Genomic DNA, 18,798 nt, shown 5'->3' on the forward strand with positions numbered 1-18,798 from the left:
CCAGGTTTTGAAGATCCAAAGAATCCTGACAAAGTCTTCAGACTCAACAAGGCCCTCTATGGCCTCAAGCAGGCCCCACGGGCGTGGTGTGATACTTTGAAGGTATTCCTCATGACGAAAGGCTTCAAACCCGTGATGAATTTGCCTATATGATGAGTGAAGAATACCAAATGTCTATGATGGGAGAGTTGAAATTCTTCTTAGGTCTTCAAATTCGTCAACAACGCAATTGCATATTCATATCTCAGGAGAAATACCTCAAGGATGTACTGAGGAAATTCGGCATGCAAGATTGCAAAGGCGTCAAAATTCCTATGCGCACAAATGGCCATCTGTGCACTGATGAAAATGGTATTGACTTCGATCATAAGGTATACCGGTCCATGATTGGTTCTTTATTGTACTTATGTGCATCTAGGCCAGATATAATGCTCAGTGTTTGCATGTGTGCCTGATTTCAAGCTACACCGAAGGAATCACACCATAAGGTTGTGAAGCATATTCTTCGATATCTAGCTCACACACCAACACTTGGATTATGGTACCCCAAGGGCTCGGCTTTTGATCTCATTGGATATTCTGACTCTGACTATGTTGGTGATCATGTGGACCGCAAGTCAACATCTGGTACATGTCATTTCCTCGGATGATCTTTGGTCTGTTGGTCCTCAAAGAAACAGAACTGTGTATCACTATCTACTGCTGAAGCTGAGTACATTGCCACTGGTTCTTGCTGTGCTCAACTGGTATGGATGAAGCAAACTCTCAATGACTACGGCGTCAACATGAAGAATGTGCCTCTCTTCTGTGACAATGAGAGTGCCATCAAGATTGCTCACAACCCAATTCAGCACTCGAAGACAAAGCACATTCAGATTCGTCATCATTTTCTTCGTGATCATGTGTTGAAGGGCGACATTTCTATTGAGCATGTGAAGACTCAAGAATAGCTAGCCGATATCTTCACAAAGCCCTTGGATGAGAAGAGATTTAGAAAGTTGTGGTGTGAGCTAAATATCCTAGAATCTTCGAATGTTGTTTGAAAAGGACACTCATCCTAACACTTATGCAAAATTGATGACTTAGATGTGCAACACATGAAGAAACGTTTTCCTTCAATTCAATGAAGAACAACACTCTTAGTGTGAAGAAATTAACAAAGAATTTGATTCTTAGAACCCTACGATAATTGTACGCGGTGTCTGAAATCATCATTCTTATACGGTGGGTCACGCCACCACCAAAAGTTGAAATTCCTCAATTATTCATATTCTTCAACTTTGCATTGTCTTCACTGCTTCCGTCGTTTTTATTCATTGGCTATATATATATAAGTTTATGTCCTCTACCACATTCACTTATTGCTAATTCTTCAAGTTGGTTTTTCTGCTAAGTGAATGTGATCGGACCCTTCCCCCTCTATGCTATACTCAACCCAATCTATTCACAAATTCTTCATGTGCGTTCTATTTGAAACTCGTTCAAAATCTTCACTGTGTCCTTGTCAGCTGAAGAAATTGCGAACAGAACTTTAAAACCTATCTTATCAAAATTTTCGGCTTTGCCGCTCAAACCGTTCCGCATCCCACGTTATACTTATCCACTCACCCACGATCGCACACGATGTCCACCTCTCAGTACATGGGTGACACATGTCAACCGAATGAGAAGGGTTAGGGGCACGTTCGTCCAATTTCTTCGGGCGAGCAGTTTTTCACCGTGGCTATAAATACCCCTCCTTCCCTTCCTCACTTTTTTACTCCGCTCGATCTCTCTCTCCAGCTCGAGCTTCTCAAACCCTAGCGTCGTCGCTACTTCATCACCGCCGGTGAGGAAGAGCTTCACTGCCTCGACCTCGTCGCCGACGTACTCGCGCCGACCGTGGAAATCTTCACTCCGCCGCCGCCGTAGCCATCTTCCTCCACCAAGTTAGGGCATGGAAGATCTGCACAGACGAACTTCACATCTCCTCACACCAGTTCGTCATGTTCTTCGTCCATGGTAATTAAAAGTTACTTTTACTGCCCTCGTTGATTCAAATGATTATCTTCAAAATCTTCAAAGGTGTTTTTCTTCATAGCTTCACACACTAAACACCTCACAAGTCATCTGTTCTTGATTCGTTTCTCTAAGCATCATTTTTCTTCAAGATTCCTCAATTGTGTGGATCTTCGATCTATACAACTTTTTAACCTAAGACAAAGAACGCTTAGTGAAATTCTTCAAGACTCATCTGGTCAAATTCCTCAAACTTGTTCTTTTTGAAAAACCCTCTGAGAACGCATATGACCTCTCCAAATTCCTCGCAACTATACTCTGTTCACAGGTACACATGTTAGCTGCTGAATCACTAGGTTCTCATCAACTTAACTCATTTGCAGCGTTCCTAGAAGAAAAGTTGCATACTTCTTCAGAGAATTCAATTGTTCAAATTCCTCAACTGAAGAAAATGACTGATGGTAAAAGGCCACAGAAAGGAGGAAAGAAGCCTGAGGTTATGACTGCCTTTGAAATCCCTGAGGACATATACAAAGATTACTGCACTCCTGATGAGGCCAAGTTTGGCAAAGAGGACAAAAATCAGCGCGAGGTGCGCATACAGAGGATAGAAAGGAGATGGGCAAGAGAATGGAGGGAGTACAGGTATGTAACTCCAAAGTACATGAAGAAATTCGCACTCAATCCTCCATGCCCAAGAGCTCCATTGGCACCTGGCCAAATTGCTGATCCCACTAGCCTCAAGCTCGGTGAGGACTATCCTGATGAATGGGCCAAGCGCCAAGCCAAGTTGGCTAAGCAAGTCAAAGAAGCAGTGAGGAAATTCAATGAAGACTCTACTGCTGCTGCTGCCTCTGCTGAGGCCTCTTCTGTCAAGCCAAAGAAGGTTATGTCAAAGAAGCCTGCGCGCAAGCCAAGTGCTTTACCAACAATGCCCTCAAGGCCAAGTTCCTCAGTAATGCCCTCACGGCCAGAATCCTCAAAGCCCTCACGGCCAATTCCTCATGTTGCTCCTGTTCCTCCAAAGTCCTCAGCTCCTTCGCCAAAGCCCTCAGCTGTTCCGACTAAATCCTCAGCACCTGTGCATCTCGCCTCGTGCCAAAGGACTGCAGGCATCTCCATTGCCTCAGGTGTCTCAGCTAGTTCCTCAGCTGCACCAAGTTCCTCAGCTGGCCCCTCACCGCTGAAGACAAAGGCCACTGCTGGACGAGGTCCTCGCCCAAGTCCTCAGAAGAAGCAAGTCACCTTCCAAGTGTCGTCTGATGAAGACGAAGTTGATGATGATGAACTTGCAGAAATCATCAAAGACAGGCAAGTCAGGGCCGCTAGAGCCAAAGGAACAGAGGTGCCACTGCTTTTGGATCCCAAGTTGATCCTCGACTACATTGATGTTTGGCACAAGGACCCCAACACTCCCATGCCTGACTTCAAGCTGACTCCTGGCCAAAGTCACATGCTGACCCACTTCATTCAAGAAGAAAAGTGGAAATTTGAGATGGCCAGGCAGATCAAGAAAGCGCAGTACAAGAAAGAGCGCTATCTGAAGAAAAACGTTGTCTCTATGACAACTGAAGAACTTATCACTATTCAGACTGAGATCAAGAAACTCAGTGATGACTTTGATGCATATCGCGCTGATTGGCTTGGAGCCAAGGTTCATTTTGTGAAACTTGCGGATAACTTCACTTCCAATGTTGCAGCCCCAATGCAACAGGAAATTCCTCAGGCTGAAGCATCTGCTCAGCCTACTGAAGAAAATGCCAGCACCACTGATGACAATCAGGCTGCTGAAGAAAATGTGAGTTCTAGGGCTGATGACTGCATTCCAGCCGCTGAAGAAATTGCCAGGGCACCCACTAGTGGTGCGCCTAAAGAAAATGAAGAACTCAGGGCAACTGCATCAGTTGTACCAGAAGAAAATCAACCAGATTCCTCAGCTGCTCATGCACCAACTTCAACTCCAATCCTTCCATCTGCATCAGATGTGAAGAAGACCAAGGCTGCAGAGCGTACTGCAGTGAAGAAAAGGAAAGCATTAGTTGCTTTAGATTTTTCAGCTCCGAAGAAAATGAAGCCTATGACAGGTTCATTTGCAAATCCGATTGATGCTATTCCATCTCAACCAGGCCATCAAAGGACCTTGTTCCTTTTGATGAAGAATATGTGATCCTTAGTGGATCTGATAAAGAAACTCCTTCTGCTGCTTCGTCTGAACCATTGGATGAAGAAATTGAAGTGGATGCAATCCCTTCAACACCTATCATCTCCTCTCCCATGCCTCAGTTCATAGCTAAAGAGGCTGGCGTTGAATAAATGGAAGATGAAGATGTGGACGTTGGCTGCTCCACACCCGTAATCAGTGATGAATTCTGGGAAAGTCAGCATCCAAACTCTCCATTGTTCACCCCTCTACAGCAAATTCCTCAGTCCCCCACACAAACTGTACAAATGGGCTCTGAAGAAACTCATCCCACTACATCTGTCCACGAGGAAATTCCAGCGACTAGCACTGAAGAAACTGTTGCTGCTGAACAACCAACGACACAGACTGTCACTGAGGAGGAACCAGAAATTCCTCAGCCTGAAGAACCTGCGATTGAGATTCCTGAGGTCGTGATGCAACTCACTGACACTCCTCTGCCGAAGCCAAAGGATCCATTCTCATGCAAGCAAAAGTTCAAGGCTGATGATTTCTTCGGCGAGCACGTATTCTTCGAAGATTGCAACCCATATAACTCTGCTCGCATTAAGAAGAGGCGTTTCTGGACTGCTAGTCAAGCCAATTTCTATTCCTCAGTGTTGTTCAGCAAGGAGAAAATCTTCTACCATGAGCATATTCCTCACGTGGATATGGAATCTCTGCCGTGCTTCGCACCAGTCCTCAGTGTTCTTCATGATGCTGGACTGCTAAACTTTTGCTCTGACATCTGCGATTGGAATGAAGAACTGATTCTTCAATTCTATGCAACGTTGCACATCACCGGAGATGCTGAAGATGTGAATTCATGGGTGCTGGACTGGATGTCTGAAAACACTCACTACACTGCACCAGCATCTGAATTGCTTCGTGCTCTACCACTCAGTCCTCCCCTTGAAGAAGCTCGCTGCATCTACAGTGAACCTGAGCTCACACATCATTACATGCAGGTGCTGATGAAACCTTTGAAGCCAGGTCAAGCACCAAGAACCAAATTCCTCGTGAAGGAATTGTTGTACGTGCCCAGAACTGTCTATCGTATTCTTACGAGGATAATCAGTCCTATCAAAGGCCACGACTCGTCTGATGAGGAAATTGTTGGCATCATGAAGAATCTGGTATTCAACCTCGTTCATGGCATTCCTGTCAATTATCACGATTTCTTCATGAGGACTATGGAAAATGTTGCACTGTCTCCGTTTGAGCTGAAGCCTTATGCACCTTGGATTATGAGATTCCTCAGGACAAGGTCTTCACTCAATTACAAAGCTGATTTCCAGAATCACCTCAGCTACTTGCCCCTAATTGAAGTCCTCAAGCACACATATTCCTCAATTGATGGAAAGGGCAAGGCACCAGCTGTAATAGATGAAGGCATTCGTCCATTGGATGGTCAGTTTCGCAAAGCTCCATCTTATTCCACCAATGATGAATCTGCCACACATGACTCTGCCAATGCACCCAAGTCCACTCCTCAAGCCACTGCTCCGCGCGTGATGACTGACCATGAACTTCTGCTTAGTCTTCACCAGAAGGTGGATCGAAATCACAAATGGGTTAAGCGTCAGTTTGGTTCACTTCTTCACAACATGACTGCCACACACAATGCAGTGAAGAAAAACCATTACTACCTCCATCAAGTCTTCGGTCGCACCTGGGCAATCCTGTCACATCTGTATGGTGAAGAAGATCTGAAGAAAATGGGTCTCAATGAAGATTTTGACTGGTCTGCACCTCCACCGAAGAAATTCAAGAAGGTCAAGGTTCCTTCTCTGGTGGCTAGCTCATATTCTTCATCGCACGACACTGATGAAAATGAAGACTTGGATGACACTGTGGCAGGCCCTACTACGACAAACGACCCCAACAATGTTGGCGCTCCTTCATCAACTTGATATTCTTCAGGGGCGTTAATCCTCATATTCGATCCTTTTGGTCATTTGATGACAAAGGGGGAGAATTTTGAGTTAGTCTTCAAGCGGGTCTTTCTATATGGGCGTTTTTTTGTTAAGTTACAACTCTCGTTCTTCTGAGACTTTATTGGATCGAGTTGTAAACTTAAACCCGATGGTGCTCTGATACTTTTGATATGTTTTGCTGCATGCTTATTCCTCATATATGCTAATGCACGCATGCTGAATTACATCAGTCACCATATTTCATCATGCATTTCATATTCTTCACTATTATATGTCAAATGCGTGTATGAATTACAAGATATAGGGGGAGATCTCCATGATTCAACTCTTCAAGTGTGCATTGCTTCAACAGCAAATTCCTCACTATGCACATCTTCAGGGGGAGTTCTTCTATATCTTGCAATCAAATTCCTCAATATCAGTAGTTACACTTCATATGTTTATCCCCGTTGAAAACTTAACCTATATTGTCATCAATCACCAAAAAGGGGGGAGATTGTAAGTGCATCTAGTGCCCCTTAGCGATTTTGGTGTATTGAAGACTTATAGGTTAAGGGACTAATGCGTTTGTGAGTGTACACAGGTCTATAAGCCTATGAGGAGTTAGATATTTACAAAGAAAGTCGACCCCTAAAAATGAAGTTCTTCGACTAAAGACTTTGAATCACTCAAGACTTTCTGAAGACTTTGAAAGTGAAGAAATTGGTGTGACCTTGAAGACTTGGTATTCGTTCGAGGAACATGAAGCATGAAGACTTTTTGTTTTTGTAGTTTCATTTTCTCCTTCTTGAGTCATAGGAAACACCGTACTAGAAAAGGGGGTCGAGGAAATACTAAGGAAAATTTTCCATGTGATGCTCAACTCAAAATCCTACACCTACCAATCCCTTCGAGTGAAGCCATTGGAAATCTCATACAGTTCAGTCAATTTCTTCAGTGACAAAGACGAAGTTCTTCTGGTCTCTGAGGAATTTGTCCTGACTGAGGAGTTAGGAATTTGCCAGTGCGGATTTCCTATACAGTGAGGAACATGATAGCCCTAAGGATTTTGCTACTCAAAATTCTGACCGTTGCTGTGCTATGCGCCAGCTGTCCCAAAATATCTATCCACCTAACGGTCATATCACTGAAGGGCATTTATATCTTATCATGTCGGGCTGCTCCCTAGGCTATAAATAGCCGCCCCCTACAACCACTAGCTGGTTGGCTGCTCCGAGAGAAACTGCCACTTGTCATTTGAGAGCAACCCATCCTCCGAGGACTTTGAGCGAAAATCATCAAGTGAGGAAAAACCCAAAACCCAAACACCTACAAACCCCAAGTGATTGAGCATCACTGAAGAGATTGATCCTGCGTGGATCCGGCGCTTGTTACCTTTGAAGAGTGTGCTTCTTCCAGACGGTTAGGCGTCATGGTCTAGAGCATCCAAGAGGAATTGTGGATCGCCGAGTGACCAAGTTTGTGAAGGTTCGGAAGTCACCTGAAGACTTACCACGAGTGATTGGGCGAGGTCTATGTGACCTTAGTTCAAGGAGAATATGGTGAGGACTGGGTGTCCTGAGCTGCGTGTTTAGGACTGGGTGTCCGGGACTGTGTGTCCTCGAGTTTAAATACTCAGCCGCTCCAACCAGACGTACAACTGAGACAACAGTTGGAACTGGTCTACCAAATCATTGTGTTCACCAAGCTCACTGGTTCCATTTCCTCAACTCTTTCATTTCCTCATAATTGAGTTGTGTACTTGTTCATATCTGTGTTTGAAGACTTTGACTGAAGACTTTCTCAATTTCCTCAGTTCAATTTCTTCAGTCTGTTTCTCTTCATCCTGTGTTATCCTGTGCTTACGTTTCCTGTACTCTATGCCTGTCTTCATTTCATCATGATGACTATGCTTGTATTCTGTTATGTTTACTGTTGAGTACTTATTCCGCTGCTAGTAGTTCTTCGCTAAGGAATTTCCTCGCCGGCAAATTCCTCAGTGAAGAATTTCATAAAAATCGCCTATTCACCCCCCTCTAGTCGATATAACGCACTTTTAGCATTGCCCTTTCTCACCTCAAGAGTTGGTGCAAACTTCGCCGGTGCATCCAAACCCCGTGATATGATACGCTCTTTCACACATAAACCTCCTTATATCTTCCTCAAAACAGCCACCATACCTACCTATTATGGCATTTCCATAGCCATTCCGAGATATATTGCCATGCAACTTTCCACCATCCAGTTTATCATGACACATCCATCATTGTCATATTGCTTAGCATGATCATGTACTTGACATAGTATTTGTGGCAAAGCCACCGTTCATAATTTTTTCATACTTGTCACTCTTGATTTATTGCATATCCTGGTACACCGCCGGAGGCATCCATATAGAGTCATACTTTGTTCTAGTATCGAGTTGTAATCATTGAGTTGTAAATAAATAAAAGTGTGATGATCATCATTTAATAGAGCATTGTCCCAAAAAAAGGCCAAAGAAAAAAAAGAAGGCCCAAAAAAGAGAAAATAAATAAAAAGGGGCAATGCTAATATTCCTTTTTCCACACTTGTGCTTCAAAATGGCACCATGTTCTTCATATAGAGAGTCTCTTGAGTTATCACTTTCATATACTAGTGGGAATTTTCATTATAGAACTTGGCTTGTATATTCCAACAATGGGCCTCCTCAAGTGCCCTAGGTCTTCGTGAGCAAGCAAGTTGGATGCACACCCACTTAGTTTCTTTTGTTGAGCTTTCATACATTTATAGCTCTAGCGCATCCGTTGCATGGCAATCCCTACTCCTTGCATTAACATCAATTGATGGGCATCTCCATAGCCCATTGATTAGCCTCGTTGATGTGAGACTTTCTCCTTTTTTATCTTCTCCACATAACACCCACCATTATATTCTATTCCACCCATAGTGCTATATCCATGGCTCACGCTCATGTATTGCGTGAAAGTTTATGAGTTTGAAATTATTAAGGTATGAAACAATTGCTTGGCTTGTCATCGGGGTTGTGCATGATGAGAGCATTTTTGTGTGATGAAAATGGAGTATGACTAAACTATATGATTTTGTAAGGATGAACTTTATTTGGCCATGTTACTTTAAGAAAACATAATTGCTTTGTTGGTTTGCTTGAAGTATTATTATTCTTTATGTCAATATGAACTTCTGTCTTGAATCTTCCTAATCTGAACATTCATACCACAATTAAGAAGATTTGCATTGAAATTATGCCAAGTAGCACTCCACATCAAAAATTCTCTTTTTATCATTTACCTACTCGAGGACGAGCAGGAATTAAGCTTGGGGATGCCTGATACGTCTCCAATGTATCTATAATTTTTGATTGCTCCATGTTATATTATCTACTGTTTTGGACTATATTGGGCTTTATTTTCCACTTTTATATTATTTTTGGGACTAGCCTATTAACTGGAGGCCCAACCTAGAATTGTTGTTTTTTGCCTATTTCAGTATTTCGGAGAAACAGAATATCAAACGGAGTCCAAACGGAATAAAACATTCGAGAACGTGATTTTCTCACCGGACGTGATGCCTATATACATGATCATGCCTAGATATTCTCATAACTATGCTCAATTCTGTCAATTGCTCACCAGTAATTTGTTCACCCACCGTAGAATACTTATGCTCTTGAGAGAAGCCACTAGTGAAACCTATGGCCCCCGGGTCTATTCTCATCATATCAATCTCCATCACTTTAATCTTGCTTTGCTTTTTACTTTGCCTTTACTTTTTACTTTGCATCTCTATACCAAAAATAGCAAAAACATTATATCTATCATATCTCACTCTCGTAAGTGACCATGAAGGGATTGACAACCCCTAATCACGTTGGTTGCGAGTAGCTATTGTTTTGTGCAGGTAGGAGGGACTTGAGCGTGGCCTCCTACTGGATTGATACCTTGGTTCTCAAAAACTTAGGGAAATACTTACGCTACTCTGCTGCATCATCCCTTCCTCTTCGAGGAAATCCAACGCAAGCTCAAGAGGTAGCATCTGGCCCCCAATTTCATCCTCAACATCTCGGCGTTTATCGTCGTGTGCGAGGCCTTCCTCCGCATCAGGCCCCACTTCGGCCTGTGGCTGAAGACCTTCAATGTTAAACCGAAGGTGGTGGTCGACCAGCAAGCAGAGTGCGGAGGCGCCTTGGTGGGCAAAATGCCTAACGTCACCTGGCTCGAAGGCTCCTATGTGGAGACCATAAAGGGGTGGCAATCGGGGTGGTTATACATCACCGAGCCGCGCGACACCAACTGGGTGGCGACCCCCAAATTTTGATCCGGAATCCCCACGCGGCTCACTTCCTGGAAAGAGAAGGGCCTGTCCTAGGGTTCCTCGGTAGAGCTGACGGGACTCCAGACCTGCATCAAGAACATTATGAGCAAGAAAATCAAGCTCGTCAACATGGTCCAGGTCATGCTCTTCCGCCGGATCCTCCCGTGTCAACAACGGGTATTCAATTTGTGGGAGTTCGACCCGGCCAAGCACCAGACGCTGTGAGAGCTCTTCGACACGACGCACAAGGATGTCTGGAAGGTGCTGTTCAAGGGCACCGAGGTACCTCCTCCCCTTACCGAGGACTGCGGACTCAGCGCAAGGGGCCATGCCAATCTGGTAAGTTTTTATATCTCATAGGATATTTATTTGCCCCAATTTAATCATGTGCGGGATCTAAGCTTCCATGCCCTTAACAGGACTGGGTAGAGACAGCGGAGCAGATCGATTACCCAACCCCCCTGCCGGAAGATCCTGCAGATGCTCTCCTAGCGGAGATGCTGGTTTCGGCGCCTTACGAGGTGCCGGTGAAGAAGGCCACGGGGACCCGAAAGGGTCTCCGGCGCAAGGTTATATCGGACTCATTGTCCGATAACTCTGAGGCGCACTCCTCCCATGAAAACAAGGAGGAGGAAGAGGAAAGTTCTCCCCCCAGCCCTGGGAGACAAGAAAAGGAAGGCCGCCCCAACCGGGGAGGCCGAAGGGTCCAAGAAGGGAAGGACCCTCCTTCCCGACTGCTCCACGACGGCTGCCTACAGCGGCGACGAGTGGTTACCTAGGGACAAGCCCCTGGCGAAGTCGTAAGTATCTGGATACCATAGTAATTCATGGTATGTTTTATTGCACTACTTCTCCTTATGCCGAATATGATTATGCAGTCCGTCCTGAGCCCGTCTCGACGTATCTTCGTCGGACGGTTCTTTGGACTCGTCGGATATGAATAGTGATTCACTTCCGACCGCCTCCACCCCTTGCCCTACGGACAACGTCGAGGTGTTGTCTCAAAAGGCACCTAGCCGAGGGGAGGTAGTCCTGGGGGCGCCTCGAGGCGACCTTCCGGACCCTGGGCGCAAAGGGAGCAAGACTCCCATGCGCTCCAACTTCGGCCCCCAGCCAAACACTGCGTCGGAACCTTCGGTGGTTCCGGACTCCGGTAGGCGATCCCTCGTTAAGAGGGGCAAGCTACCCATGCCGGTAGCCTCTGTCCATCTAGAGGAACCGGACAACTTGCTGGAAGCGCTTCACGGCACTTCCATCGACGAAGAGCACCACACTATCATGAGTGCGGTGATCGAGAAAGTTCAGTCCGCCAAAAACGGACTAACCGAAGCTTGTGCTAGCCTCCTAACAGGCTTTGAGGTAAGCAATCAAAATATAGGAACATATTACCGCATAGACAGTAGCCCCTGATGCTCTGTTTGGCATTCGCGAAGAAAGGCCGAATAGAGGATCAAATAATGACTTAGGAGTTTAATCAGAATATGTCTATGTGCATATGCACGCTTCACTGCTGGCTGCTGCCGCACGTACTGCGGAGGTCGCTGGACTGAAGCAGGACCTTGAGCGGTCCGAGGAAGAGCTCGACCTTACCAAGAGGCAGCTCGAGGAGAGCAAAGGTAAGCGATACCTTGTCTATATATTAAAAAGAAATTCGGTTGTAAAGTAATAGGATCATCATGGATTTGCAAGGGGCCACGACCAAGGTGGCGACCGTGAAGAAGGCGTTGTCCGAGGCCGAAGACAAAGCGGCCAAGGAGCGCATTGAGCGGGAAAAGCAAGACGCCCGGGTAGGGGAGGTGCAGCAAGAGCTCGAGGCTCTTGCCAAAAAACACGAGTCCTTGGAGCTTCACTCTAAGACGCGAGAGTCCGAGCTTGCGAAGGCGCTCGAAAGCGCACGGAGCGCCAAGGCTGAAGCCCACAAGGCCCTCCAGGAGATTGATGCAGTGAAGAAGATAGCAGCGGGTAAGGCATTCATTATGCAAAGCAAGCATGTGAAGGAAACTTTCCTTTTACTTACCCGAGTTCGGAGCTCTCCAGGAGCGTTCGCAGATCTTCCCCGCAGTGTACTGGATGCCACGGAGTTTTACCGAGCTAAGGAGGGGAGCTCGACGAAAAAGTTGTTCTGGTCTCAATATACTGGGACCGAACACCCAATGCCCTTGAGCGACCAGCTGAAGCAACTGTCGAGCTTGACAAGGCGGCCGAACAGGCCATGAAGGGTCTTATAGTCCGGATGTGGCCTGGCGATCCCCTGCCTAGCAGCTACTTCGATCTAGTGAGGCGGCTTGTGGATGCCTGCCCATGGCTTGAAGCCATAAAGCGCCCCGTCTGCATCGAGGGTGCGTGTAGGGCTTTTGCCCGGGCGAAGGTGCACTGGGCGAAGCTGTACGCCGTAAAGCTGGTGAAGGAGGGGCCGCCGGAGGGCAAGGAGCATCGCTGCCCCGAAATGTATTATGACAGTGTCCTGAAGGGTTCCCGCCTTGTGGCGGAGGAATGTGCTAGAGATGTAATTTTTGAGTGAACATGCTCATGTGATCCTATAATGTGAAACGAGTTCATTTGCGCTATGCAACGCTTTTTGAATTTAAAATATTACCTTCTGTGCGGCCGTTTATAAAATCTGAGAGTTGGCCAGGCGTCGGCTTCTGCCCCCATGTAACTAGTGCTGGGGTGTTCGGGATAAACCTGAGCACTCTTTATCCCAATTTTGGGTCCTTCGAGGGAGGTGTTCAGGACAACGAACCAGGCAATCAGACTATAAGGCTTTATCACTCTCACTTAGCCATAGAAATCTACAATTTTAAATTTTGGAGAAGCCCCTAGTATTCGGAAGGCCGAATTTGGGGCACTATATACGCCTAAGTCGGGCAAGGCCGACTCCTCGCCCGAAGCGGAAAAAGTCTTTAAGGACTTGAGACCTCTCGAATAGCGACCAGCTCTCGCCTTATCATGACAGTCAATTTTCGGCTTTCTCTACTGAGGTGCTCGTCCGAAAGAACCGGGACACAATCGTAGTAGTTCTCACTGTGCTACCTTAGCCGATATGGCGGAACGTAAGGTACCAAAACATGGGAGCCGGGCAAACCCAACTATTGACCCAAGACATGATTCAGAGCTGATGCATATAATGCTATAAATTCGGGGTGCCGCACTGTCGAAAGTGTTCGGACTTCTCACGTCGTATTATGGGGTAAACGAAAGCCCCTGGCGTACTGACCATACCAGAATGTACGGGTGCAAGTTGTCGTAAAGGAACATATAAGAGAAAAAAAGGATAGATGATGCAATAATAGGCTAATGCTATGCATTGTTATTTAAATAATACGTCGAAGCATACTGATACAAGTAGTGCAATAAGCAAGAAATAGGACTATTTGACATGTCCTATCCAAGGGCAAGCTGCGTATGGGTAGTAAAAAGCGGGTATATCGATTGTTATTAGAGACCACCTGGGGGTTCCCTTGTATGTCTTAGCTTCTTGCCTCCTTGGTTGTTCCTTCCCGTAATGTGTCCGGCAGTCATACTGCCGAAAAGGGCTTTCAGAGAGTAAGGTCCTGAAAGAGAAAAAATGATAAAGGTATGCAGCCCCTAGGGCGGTTAAGCCGCATTGCGGGACGTGCCCTAATCGTGCCCCCGCCTATGCCCATGGTATTTTCAGTGCGTAATTATGTGTGCGCGGCATGAATTTCGTCTCTTGACTGGGACTAGGACGGGGGCCGAATTGCTAGGCAAGCTCTGAACGTGCCAGGCGATCCTGTTGCAGGTTACTCCAGACTCGCTTAACGGTGTCCGGGGGCTGTATCGCCGAATTGGCGGTTTGCCTTAAAAGGCTGCTTTGTGCTTCTGCTGTGAGGGTCGCAGTGTGCTCTTCCGTGCAGAGCGAGCATTCTGTGTTTCCATTGACTGTTATGACCCCCCTAGGTCCTGGCATCTTGAGCTTGAGGTATGCGTAATGCGGTACCGCATTAAATTTTGCAAATGCGGTTCGCCCGAGCAGTGCGTGATAGCCACTGCGGAACGGGACGATATCGAAGATTAACTCCTCACTTCGGAAGTTGTCCGGAGATCCGAAGACCACTTCCAGTGTAATTGAGCCCGTGCAATGGGCCTCTACACCTAGGATGACGCCCTTAAAGGTGGTTTTGGTGGGTTTGATCCTCGAGGGATCTATACCCATTTTGCGCACTGTATCCTGATAGAGCAGGTTCAGGCTGCTGCCGCCATCCATAAGGACTCGAGTGAGGTGAAATCCGTCGATGATGGGGTCTAGGACCAATGCGGCGGATCCTCCATGACAGATACTAGTGGGGTGGTCCCTGCGATCGAAGGTGATCGGACAAGAGGACCATGGGTTGAACTTTGGGGCGACGGGCTCTATCGCATAGACGTCCCTTAGTGCACGCTTCCATTCCCTCTTGGGAATGTGGGTTGCCTATATCATGTTCACCATCTTCACTTGTGGGGGGAACCTCTTCTGTCCTCCCGTGTTCGGCGGCCGGGGCTCCTCCTCGTCATCACTATGCAGCCCCTTGTCCTTGTTTTCGGCATTCAACTTGCCGGCATGCTTGAACACCCAGCATTCTCTGTTGGTGTGATGGTTGGCTTATCGGGGGTGCCGTGGATTTGACACGAGCGATAGAGTATGCGATCCAAACTAGACGGGACCAGAGTACTTCTTTTGAATGGCTTTTTCCGCTGACCGGATCTAGAGCCTCTGAATCCGCATTGACTGCCGTATCATCGGCGTTATCGCCGTTGTTGTGGCGCTTGTGTCTGTTACGACGTGGTCTGCCGTCGGCATCTTTAGTATCCGAAGTGCTTAGATTCCTTGATGTGTTGTTGCTGCGAGCCAGCCAGCTATCCTCGCCAGCGCAAAAGCGGGTCATGAGTATCGTGAGGGCTGCCATAGACTTCGGCTTCTCCTGGCCGAGGTGCCGGGCGAGCCACTCGTCACTGATGTTATGCTTGAATGCCGCTAAGGCCTCTGCGTCCGGACAGTCGACAATTTGGTTTTTCTTAGTTGGGAACCGTGTCCAAAATTGCATGGCCGATTCCCCTGGCTACTGAGTTATATGGCTCAAGTCATCCGATCCGGTGGTCGCACATAAGTGCCCTGGAAGTTGTCAAGGAATGTGTCTTCCAAATCCTCCCAACTGCCGACGGAGTCTGCTGGCAAGCTATTCAGCCAATGTCGAGCTGGTCCTTTAAGTTTTAGTGGGAGGTACTTGATGGCATGCAGATCATCACCGCGAGCCATGTGGATGTGGAGGAGGAAATCCTCAATCCATACAGCGGGATCTGTTGTACCATCATGCGAATCGATATTTACGGGTTTAAAACCCTCCGGGAATTCGTGATCCATAACTTCATCAGTGAAGCATAGGGGGTGTGTGGCGCCTCCGTGCCGGGCTATATCACGACACAGTTCATATGAGTCTTGTCTGCTGTATTCAGCCCGAGCGGATTTACTTTTAGTGTATCTGGCGTGACGGTCATCGTCGCGTGTTGGTGCGCGCCCTTGTGATCCGTAGATCGATCTTGCATGTTTTGCCTTGTTTTCCAATACGTCTCGTAGGTCCCGCGTGTTGCCCCGGGCCTTGGTATTTTTGTTTGATTGGCAGCGGGGTGCGGGCTGGACTTCGGGCTGAAATGCCTCTCTGTCTTGGCCACGAGGTGGCCCATCAGCCGCATCATACGCTGGTGATGTGGGTTTCAATGCTTCCTCCTCGAGGTGAGGTAGCGACCTGCGCTTTGGATAACTCTTGGTTGGGCGCTCGAGTTCGTATTCCTTGGCCGCAAGGACTTTGGTCCATCTGTCTGCTAGCAAATCTTGATCAGCTCGAAGCTGTTGTTGCTTTTTCTTCAAGCTATTTGATGTGGCTATAAGCCGGCGCTTGAAGCGCTCCTGTTCGACGGGATCCTCAGGCACGATAAATTCTTTGTCGCCGAGGCTCACCTCGTCTTCGGAGAGAGGCATGTAATTGTCCTCCTCTGATTCTCCATCTGTTGCCCGCTCTGGAGGGCTAGCTTGTTCACCCCCCCCCCCCGCTCTAAATCGTGCTAGAGGGGATTGTTGTCGTCTTCGGCACTATCCGGAGTGTTATTCTCTCTTGTGCCGGTATCACTACTTTTGCTATGGCAGGACTTAGAGCGGCGCCGCTGACATCGGCGCTTGGGTTGCTTCTTGGAGGGGTCATCCTCCGTTGTTTCGTCGCCATTGCCTTCTTTGGGCGTGTCCACCATGTATATATCATATGATGAGGTGGTGGTCCAGCGCCCTGTGGGCGGTGGTTCCTACTCGTCTCCTGCATCGTCGTCCATACCATCGATGTCTTTGGAGTCGAAGTCGAGCATGTCGGTTAAATCATCAACATTGGCTACTAAGTGGGTGGTGGGTGGGGAGCGAATTTCTTCGTCGTCCGCATCCCATTCTAGCCGGACATAGTTCGGCCAAGGTTCTCCTGACAAGGAGAGAGACCTTAATGAATTTAGCACGTCGCCGAAAGGTGAGTGCTGAAAGATATCCACGGAGGTGAACTCCATGATCGGTGCCCAATCAGATTCGATAGGCACGAACGCAGGCGGCTCGGAGTCCGTGGCCGGGGACGAATCCAGTGGTTCGGCAACACGACTCTCGTAAGGGGTGAAGTCAGTATCCAGCTCCGTCGCCACTGAGAGTGCGGCCTCCATGGCGGGGTCTATCCCTCCGTCCTCGGATGGTGCAATTTGCTCCAAATTGAGGGCCGGAGTAGTTGCAGGTGTGATCTCCTGAACACTGTCCGATGGCAGAGTTACGTCATGCTCGTCGTGATTGTGCGGCGCACCTGACATGGGCTTGAATCCGTCGAAGATCAAGTCTCTGTGGATGTTGGTAGCGTAGTTTAAGTTTCCGAACCTGACCTGATGGCCAGGGGCATAGCTTTCGATCTGCTCCAGATGGACAAGCGAGTTGGCCCGCGGTGCGAAGCCGCCGAATACGAAGATCTGTCCGGGGAGGAAAACCTCACCCTGGACCACATTGTTGCCGATGATCGAAGGAGCCATCAAGCCTTACGGTGACGGCACAGTGGAACTCTCAATGAAAGCACCAATGTCGGTGTCAAAACCGGCGGATCTCGGGTAGGGGGTCCCGAACTGTGCGTCTAAGGCGGATGGTAACAGGAGGCAGGGGACACGATGTTTACCCAGGTTCGGGCCCTCTCGATGGAAGTAATACCCTATGTCCTGCTTGATTGATCTTGATGATATGAGTATTACAAGAGTTGATCTACCACGAGATCGTAGAGGCTAAACCCTAGAAGCTAGCCTATGGTATGATTGTTGTTGTCCTACGGACTAAACTCTCCAGTTTATATAGACACCGGAGGGGGCTAGGGTTACACAGAGTCGGTTACAAGGGAGGAGATCTACATATCTATATTGCCAAGCTTGCCTTTCACGCTAAGGAGAGTCCCATCTGAACACGGGATGAAGTCCTCAATCTTGTATCTTCATAGTCCAACAGTCCGGCCAAAGGATATAGTCCGCCTGTTTGGAGACCCCCTAATACAGGACTCCCTCACACATTTTTATAAAATGTTTAAATACACTAAGCTAATTAAAACAATAGCTAAAACCATTAGTTAAATGCCTTTTGTATTTTATAAAATACTAAACTATTTTATTTTGGGACCAAACTTTTTGTGGCATTGTCTAATTTTGCAATATGAATTATGGGGACAAGTTTCCTATTTTACTAAACCTACTTGCTATTTAAGATAAGCACAAAACATAACAAATAAAAAGAAAAGGAAAAAGAAAAAGGAAAACTAAAAAAAGAGAAAATTGTAACTAACCTAACCTACTGGGCACCTGGTCCACCTAGCAAAGCTCACGGCCCAGCCCACCTCCATATCCCTCCACCTCCCGCTAGAGGAGGCGGGGGGAAGCGTGGCGGCCATCGTGGCCTCCTTGGCCGGCGATGCCGCCATGGCACCCATCCCATGGTCCCCTCTGAGGTTAAGAGCAACCCGCGGCCTCTCCCCCGAACCCTAGCTCTCTTCATTTTCTTCCTCGCCCCTCCCTCGTTCGATCCCATCCCTGCCCGAGCTCGACCGTCGCCAAGTCGTCATCGTCCCCGCGACCACCATCGTCCCCGCACCCCGCCAAGGAGTCTAGGAGCTCCACAATGTTCTTCTACGTCATCCATGGCCACCCGTTCGAGCTCGACGACTCTGCATCGTGCGGATCGAGCTCTTCTTCCACCTCCGGCCGCCGCGGCCTCATCGTCGATCCGCGCCACCTTGTCAACCCCGGCCCCGCACGAGCTCACCATCGTCTTCCTCTCGATGAGTTGCACCGGTTCCCCTTCCCCCCCCCTTCGATTTCGTCGCCGTAGACTGTCCCACCACC

The sequence above is a fragment of the Triticum dicoccoides genome, chromosome 2A, assembly GCF_002162155.2.
Source record: "Triticum dicoccoides isolate Atlit2015 ecotype Zavitan chromosome 2A, WEW_v2.0, whole genome shotgun sequence".
In the NCBI taxonomy this organism is placed as follows: domain Eukaryota; kingdom Viridiplantae; phylum Streptophyta; class Magnoliopsida; order Poales; family Poaceae; genus Triticum; species Triticum dicoccoides.